The following is a 7,050-nucleotide window of genomic DNA, read 5'->3' as shown; positions in this document are numbered from 1 at the left end:
TCTGGGTCCTGGTGGGGGTGCTGGCGGGGTTTCTGATGGGGGTCCTGATGGGGTCCTGGCGGGGGTCCTGGTGGGGATGCATGGTCCCCCCCAGGGTACTCGTCCCCCCCAGCGGGTGGGGTGCTGCACCCCTTCTCCTTCATTGGGGGAGGGGTTGGGTGAACATTTCTGCCCGCGGGGCTCTTTCCTGGTTAAGGAAGGCCCTTTTCATCCCTGGAGAGGAAACAGAAACTAGAGTGGAGGGTCCTGGATTTGGACTTGCCTTGAGGGCCTCTCTGGGCCCCACGCTGGGCGGGGGGTCTGGGACAGCACCGTTTGCTTCTTTTTTTTTTTTTTTTCACCGTTTGCTTCTTAATGTTTGACCCCGAGCTGAGAGTGGATGGGCAGGCTTGGTGGTTTTCAGCCCTCGCGGGCATGAGTGTGTTTCATCTTAGTGACATGTCGCTGCCGTGTCCAGACACCTCTGTCTCCGCAGCTGGAGCGTCTCCAGTGTTAACTAGGAAGGACGCTTCCCTCTAAGTCCAGGTTTGCAGAACCTCGGATTTGGAGGATCCAGGGTTTGGGGAACCCTGGAATAGGAGGAGATACTTTCTACAGCAAAAGGGCGAGATACTAGGAGAACGGCTGAGTTCTGCATGTGGATTCTTGTGGTCCAGGTCACTGTTCCAGGCTGGGCAGTGGGAGGTGTATGGCATGTCAAAGGTTGGGTTGAACTTGAGGAAGCAAAGTTAACAAACAGCATGGTGGGTGACTGAAGGCAAGCTCGGCTTAATACTTTCCACTTCGCTGCCCTTGGAGTCTGCGTGTTTTTACTCTATGGATTTTGTGAAAACAGGTCTGGAGAGGGAGAAAATTGCCTATTTGGTGCCCTTCTCAGTTGAGTGTTTCAGAGACACATTGTTCCTAATCCAGACCCACTGCCGTGGCATCAGTTCCAGCTCATAACCACTGGGCATCTTGTTTCCAAGTCTGTAAATCTTTATGAGAGGAAACTGCCAGTCTTTGACGGCACTGCTGGTAGATTCAAACCCCTGGCCTTGAACTTAGCATCGTGGCATGTTGCACACTACTCTATCAGGGCTTCTTTCTGAGGGTCCCCCTCCCCTAGTTCCAGATATACACTTCAGTTACCACTTGTACCCGGCTTGGGATATTTTTTATCTTTTCCCTTACACATTGTAACCTGACCTCTGGAATCAGGTGGGTTTAAATGCTCACTTCAGCTTTGAAGAGAAGTGTGACCTTGTTGTTACATGGATTTTCAGACAGTGAATTGCTTGAGAGGAGATGCCCATCTTTATCCCACAGAGCAGCTGGTGCATTCAAACCAGGCACCTTGTTGGCAGCTCAGCTCCTTACCACGAGGCCACCAAAGTGCCCTAGACTTAGGTTCTTCAAAAATCAGTTTTGTTGTCTAAGTGCGCACATGTGTGGCTTACCCAGTGAGTGCTGGCTGTCAGCCAACAGATTTAGTTAGGACTTTACGGTCTGTCGAATGCTCTGTTAGGTGCTGGGGGTTGTGACTTTGAACTTCAGCTTCAGGATGCTCACAGTTGAACAGCAAACATCCATCCTGTTGGCCAGGGCACTGAAAGAGGAGAGAGTAACTGAGGGGACCACCGTAGAGTGATCACGGGGCGTTTGAGGGGTGAGTGAGCCATTAGCAGCAAAGCAGGAGAAATGTTTTCCAGGGAGCAACACACAGATGCAAGGGCCCCAAGGTAAGATGGGGCTCAGGGACAGGAAGGGAGTTGTGTGGGGAAGATTCTGGCAGGGAGGTGGAGTGAATCTGGCAGTGGTGAAGCTGGGAGGAGGGAGACAGAGAACCCACAGAAAGACAGCAGCCTCTCAGTGTCCCAGCAGGGGTGGGACCCATCAACTGTGCAGGAGCAAAAATGGAGTTTGCTCTTGTTGGTGTGTGCAGGCTGTGCTTGGAAGGCGTGTATGTCAGCGCTGATTCTGCAGAGATGCAGGAGGAGCTGGGGGAGGAGCAGAGAAGAGGGAGCCCTGTCCCACTGCCCCTTAGTGTCCAGTTTCTCACCGTGTTCATAGATCCTCGAAAGGAGCCCGGTGGTGTGCGGTTAAGTGCACAGCTGCTGATCAGAGTGGTTTAGACTCACCAGCTGCTTTGCTGGAAGATAGGACAGTGCAGGTGACAGCCTGGGGAACCCTGTGGGGCGCTTGTTCTCTGTCCTCCAAGGTTGCTGTGTCAGAATTTACTCAGCAGCGGTGGGTTGAGTGTTGGTGCCATCCAGTTCGGACCCACGGAGACCCCGTGGCTGCTGTGTAGAACTCCACAGGGTTTTTCAAGGCTGCATGTGACCTTTTCAAAGCAGATTGCCGGGCCTGCCTTTGGGGCGCCTCAGGATGAGTTGGAACCACCATCTCCAAAGTGATAAAATTCCGGAAAACCCAGGTTCTTCAGTGCAGATCTCCACTCGGCAGTGCCCTTGTCTGTAGCTCCTTTGTGCCCTCCCTGCCTGCCACTCTCCAGAGCCTGCCCCTTCCTTGACCGCACTGCTGTACAGGGACCAGGCTGTGCAGGACTTGGAAGGCAGTGGCAGAGTCTGTGACTTAAAATGTGACTCCTGGGAATTCCCCAGAGCTCTTAAGCAGGAGAGTGAAAGTTAACCTGTGTGTTACATCCTCCTTCTGGCGGTGAAGGTGAGGGTGAGAAGACAGCACGGTTCAGTAGCCTTGGTAGGAGAGATTAGTGGTTTATTCTAGGTGGTGTTGGGACCTGGGAACAAGGGGGGGGTCAGTGACGTGTTTGGAAGTTAAAAAAGACTGGACCTGTTTATAAACTTTGTAAGCAAACCGATATAAAATAAGCATTTATTTTTTTTAAAGAATTTATTTTTTTTTTAAAAAAAAGAACTAGACCCAGCAAAGGGACCAGTCATCTCACTCCAACTCATCGCAGTTGGAGCCTGGCCGACCCTCCAGCGGGCTTTCCGAGGCTGGAAGTCTCATGGGAGGAGATTGCTCATTTTTTAGAGCACCTGGTAGATTTGAACTACGAGAGAGGCATCACTGTTAGGGCAGCAACACAAGTCCTTATGTATGGTGCCACCAGAGCCCCCTGTAGTGGGCTGATGTGGGAAGAGTGAGAAAAGGAGATACACACTAAACAGCTAGGAGTGTTGGTGGCAGCATGTGAGCTGACTGGAGAGGGAGGGGCTCAGAGAGGACAAAGTGAATCCCATCTTGGTCATTCCCCCATGTGGCAGAGGAGAATGTGTGCTCCGTAGCATTTACAGTGGCTGATTTCTCAGATGTCAGAGACAAGCCTCCGGTGAACTTGAACCATATACATGGTGATATCAAGTGATTCTTTGTCTGCCATGCTTGGAGCCCTGGGAGGTCTGATTGAGAGCCATGAATCTGGCCCAAAGCCAGGGTGCTGGAGGGAGGAGGAGAGAGAGATGTGGGGAGTTTAAAGAGAAATGTGTGAGGTCATCAGGTTGAGAAAGTGCAGTAATTGGGGAAGTGTGGGAGGCTTGCTGGGCAGTGTTGCATACCCTCTGAGGTTTGTGGTTTTTTAATCTAAAAAGTGAAATCAGCCGGCCTTTGAGATTCCTCCTGTGTGGATGCAGCTCCTGGGGTGCCAGGCAGGAGGAGGAGGACGGGGCTTCTTGTCCGGTGCCCTCGAGCCTGGTCTGACTCCTAGCAACCTTACACAGCAGCAGAGCCTAATGCTAGGACGGCGGCTCTAGTGTCGGTAGGATGAAGTCCAGCTGCTCACGGCCTCCGGGAGCCGACCGCCTCATCTTTCTCCCTCACCTCTTGATTCAGACTGCCTGCTGCACCACCAGGTTCCTTTAGGAGCAGAAAGGGTGTCTGGGAGCAGGGGCGGGTTTGACTTTGGTGAGGACCAGGGAGGGTGGTAGACAGTGACAGTGTCGAGGATGTTGAACATGGCTGCTGGAGTGGGGAAGGAATGCCATCTGGAAAGAAGGAAGAGTGGATGGTTGGGAATCCAGGCAGTGGCCACTAACTGGGTGCTTACTGGAGGGCGTGAACTGTCCACCTGGGCAGGGTGTGACGGAGGGGAAGGCAGAGCTTGGCAGGGGCAGCAGTGAAGGCACAGTGGCAGTTAGGACTGGTGCTGGGAATGCCAGAGCCTCAGGAGTCTGTAAGGTTTGCAGCTGGTACTAGGGAACAAAGGGAGCCCCACACCTTGACCTTGAGGTCTGTCAGCTGGGAAAGATGGCTACTTGTCCTCTTGCTCCAGAAAGTGAGGGCACTGGTGTCCTCTGATGTGTCTGGCAGAGACCTCCCAGAGAAGAGGCAAGTGATGGTGGGACGTCATTCCCAGAGAGCACCTGATGAGGTGGGAGGATGGGCCAGAATAGATGGGCACCGCGAATGGACTTGAGGTGCTGGGGGCTTTCATAGGTGACCCCTTGTCTGCAACCCCTCCATGTCCACTCTGCAGTTTGCTTCCCTGAGTGCTCCATAGACAAGGCCACGTGGGCTGGAACGGGCTCACACCTCTAGATCGTGAAGCCGAATCAGGGTTTTCTGGGAGGGAGATGTCCTCCTCTGTGGACACGGTGAAGCATGAGCTGTCTTTATTCAGCATTGTTTGCACAGTAGTATATTTATTCTAGAAAGTTCCGTCTTATGCGTGACCCAGAGCCAAAAGAAGCTTCATTACAGATCAGATGGGGGGGTGAGCTTGCCTGGAAGGCCGTGTGGCCCAGTGGCTCTGGCCCTTTCTGATTGCAAGGATTTTTAAAAGTGAGTTCTTGTTCTCTACACGTGATAGCTGTGTGGCGAGGATCTGCTGGTGATTCCCACAGCAGGCCGCTTGAATTCAGCAGCTCTTAGGGTGCTGGTTATATCGGTGATAACACGCACATGAGACTGTTAACACTTTTGTCTGTACTTAAACCATCCGTAATCTTCACAGGCAGATTGCTTGATGGTTCTCGCTTGGCTGACTGCCGACTTCTCTGTTCAGCAGACGCGGTGCTGTTAGTATTAATGACTAATTACATAGCTCCAGATGTTATAATCGTGTTCATTGCCGGTGGCGCTCTGCCAGCAACAGGTGAATGTTTAAAACTCTTAACATAGCTGTCAAGTTGCTCCCCCCACCCTCCTGTCACCCCCATAACTCTACCTGAGAAAGAGCTGGCTGGAGCAGGTGTATTTAGACACGAACTGCGGATGTCCTCAGCTCTGAAACCAGTCCACCAGCCCCGAGTCGGGGCCAGCTCACAGAGGTCCTGTGGGGCGGAAGGGACTGCCCCGTGGCTGCCATGGCGTGTTCTGTATGGAGCAGGAACTTGGTTGTAGTGGATACTGTGTCCAGATGTTAGCCAGATCCAGCGGTGTGAATGCAGGGAGGCTGAGCAGACTCCTTCAGCGACGCTGTCCGGTCTCAGAAACCTGACAGAGCGGCGCTGTGAGACGGTCCTGACTGGAGGGCAGTGGGCTTACTCTCTACGGAAGCAGTCGGCCTCATTGGTCTCCCACAGAGCCGCGAAGTGCCGGAACCACAGTGCCAGCAGACTCAGCTGTCCGGTTGGAACTGGCTCATCACTTGTCCTCCCGTGGCCTTTCATGTGAGAGGAGGTTGCCCGTCTTTTCCCTGCAGAGCTGGTGGACTCCGGCCTCACGCCTGCTGTTGGGTTTGGCCACGCATCTCCTTCTAGAGTTGAGCAGCCAGACTTTTAAAGGCCTTTGCCTTTTGTTACTGAGACCTACACAGTGAAACACACTCGTTATTTCTGGGTGTAGAGTTCAGCCGCATGGATTGCATTCTTCTGTCTGTGCAGCCCTGCTCTCCTCAGTTGTTCATCCCAGATGACATACATTCACTTCCCTCTAAGGCTTCTGCTAGTAAAGTGGCTGCTGCCGTTTTGATCCCATATGTTATGTGCCATCGAGTTGCCTGAGACTCGTAGTGAGCCTCCGTACACCTCTGGAGCCTGCCCCATCCCAAGCCAGTCTCACTGACTCCAGCACACCCCATTACCCCAGTTACTGGTTCAATCTGTCTTGTCCAGGGCTGACTTGTTCTGCACTGTCCCTCCACCCTTCCAAGCTTAGTGTCCTTCTCCAGGGACCAGTCCTTCTTGGCTTTTGTGCCCAAAGTATGTGAGACAGAGCTTCAAAGTCCTAGCCTCCAAGGAGAAACTTGGTTTCTCCCTTTCTAAGACAGACCTGTTGGTTCTCTTGGCAGGCCATGGTGTGTTCAGTACTCTTCTTCAGCACCACAACTCAAAGCCATCAATTTTTCTGTCCTCCTTAGTTATTGTATAATTGTAATTAGTAATTGCTAAGACCGTGGCCTGGTTCCTTTTCAGTACTCTCGAGAGGTCCCTGACTGCGGATTTCCTCAATGCAATTTATCAATTTGATCCCCATATAGATGTTAAAAGAGCACGGCGCTCAAGGCAGACAGCTTTTACAGATAAACTGATGTTTGGTTTTAACACTTGAGAGTGTACTTTTGATTTAACATTTAAGTATCTCAGAGCTATAGTTTCAGGAGTCATACAGTGCTCTTGGGCCAGGAAACCTGGAGTCCATGAGAGTGTGGAATTCTCTTTTTGATCAGGATTCATCTGTGGAGTCTTTGGTCAGAGTGTTCTGTAATGGTAGTGGGCACCAACCAGCTTTGGTCTCACAGTGAAGTGATTCCGTCCTCCAACACGTGGTTACCATTGCACAAGCACTTGAATCCCAGTCAGTCAGGGTGTTTGGGATTTCATACCCTCATCCTCTCTCGGGAGGCACTCAGTACAGTGCCCTGAGGGGGCAGTGCTCCTGGCAGAGAGCTGTGGTTTATAGAGAATGTTGAATGCTTCAGGTTGTTCCAACGTGGGTTTTGTCTTTAATTTCTGGGATGGAGGTAAATTTAGCATTAGCACTAATAGCTCTTGATTTTTTAACTTCCTGGAATTCCAGACAGAAAGTCTGTTTATGTTTTTGGAGTGGAATATTATATCAAGGATTCTGGGGCTTCGTCTGACATACTTTGGACATGTTGCCAGGAGGGACGGGTCCTTGGAGAGGGACATCATGCTTGGGAGGGTG

Source organism: Elephantulus edwardii, unplaced genomic scaffold (assembly GCF_000299155.1).
Source record: "Elephantulus edwardii isolate Elephantulus edwardi_28Jun2011 unplaced genomic scaffold, EleEdw1.0 scaffold00055, whole genome shotgun sequence".
Classification (NCBI taxonomy): Eukaryota; Metazoa; Chordata; class Mammalia; order Macroscelidea; family Macroscelididae; genus Elephantulus; species Elephantulus edwardii.
The sequence above is the reverse complement of the archived record's forward strand: the minus strand, read 5'-3'. Positions refer to the sequence as shown.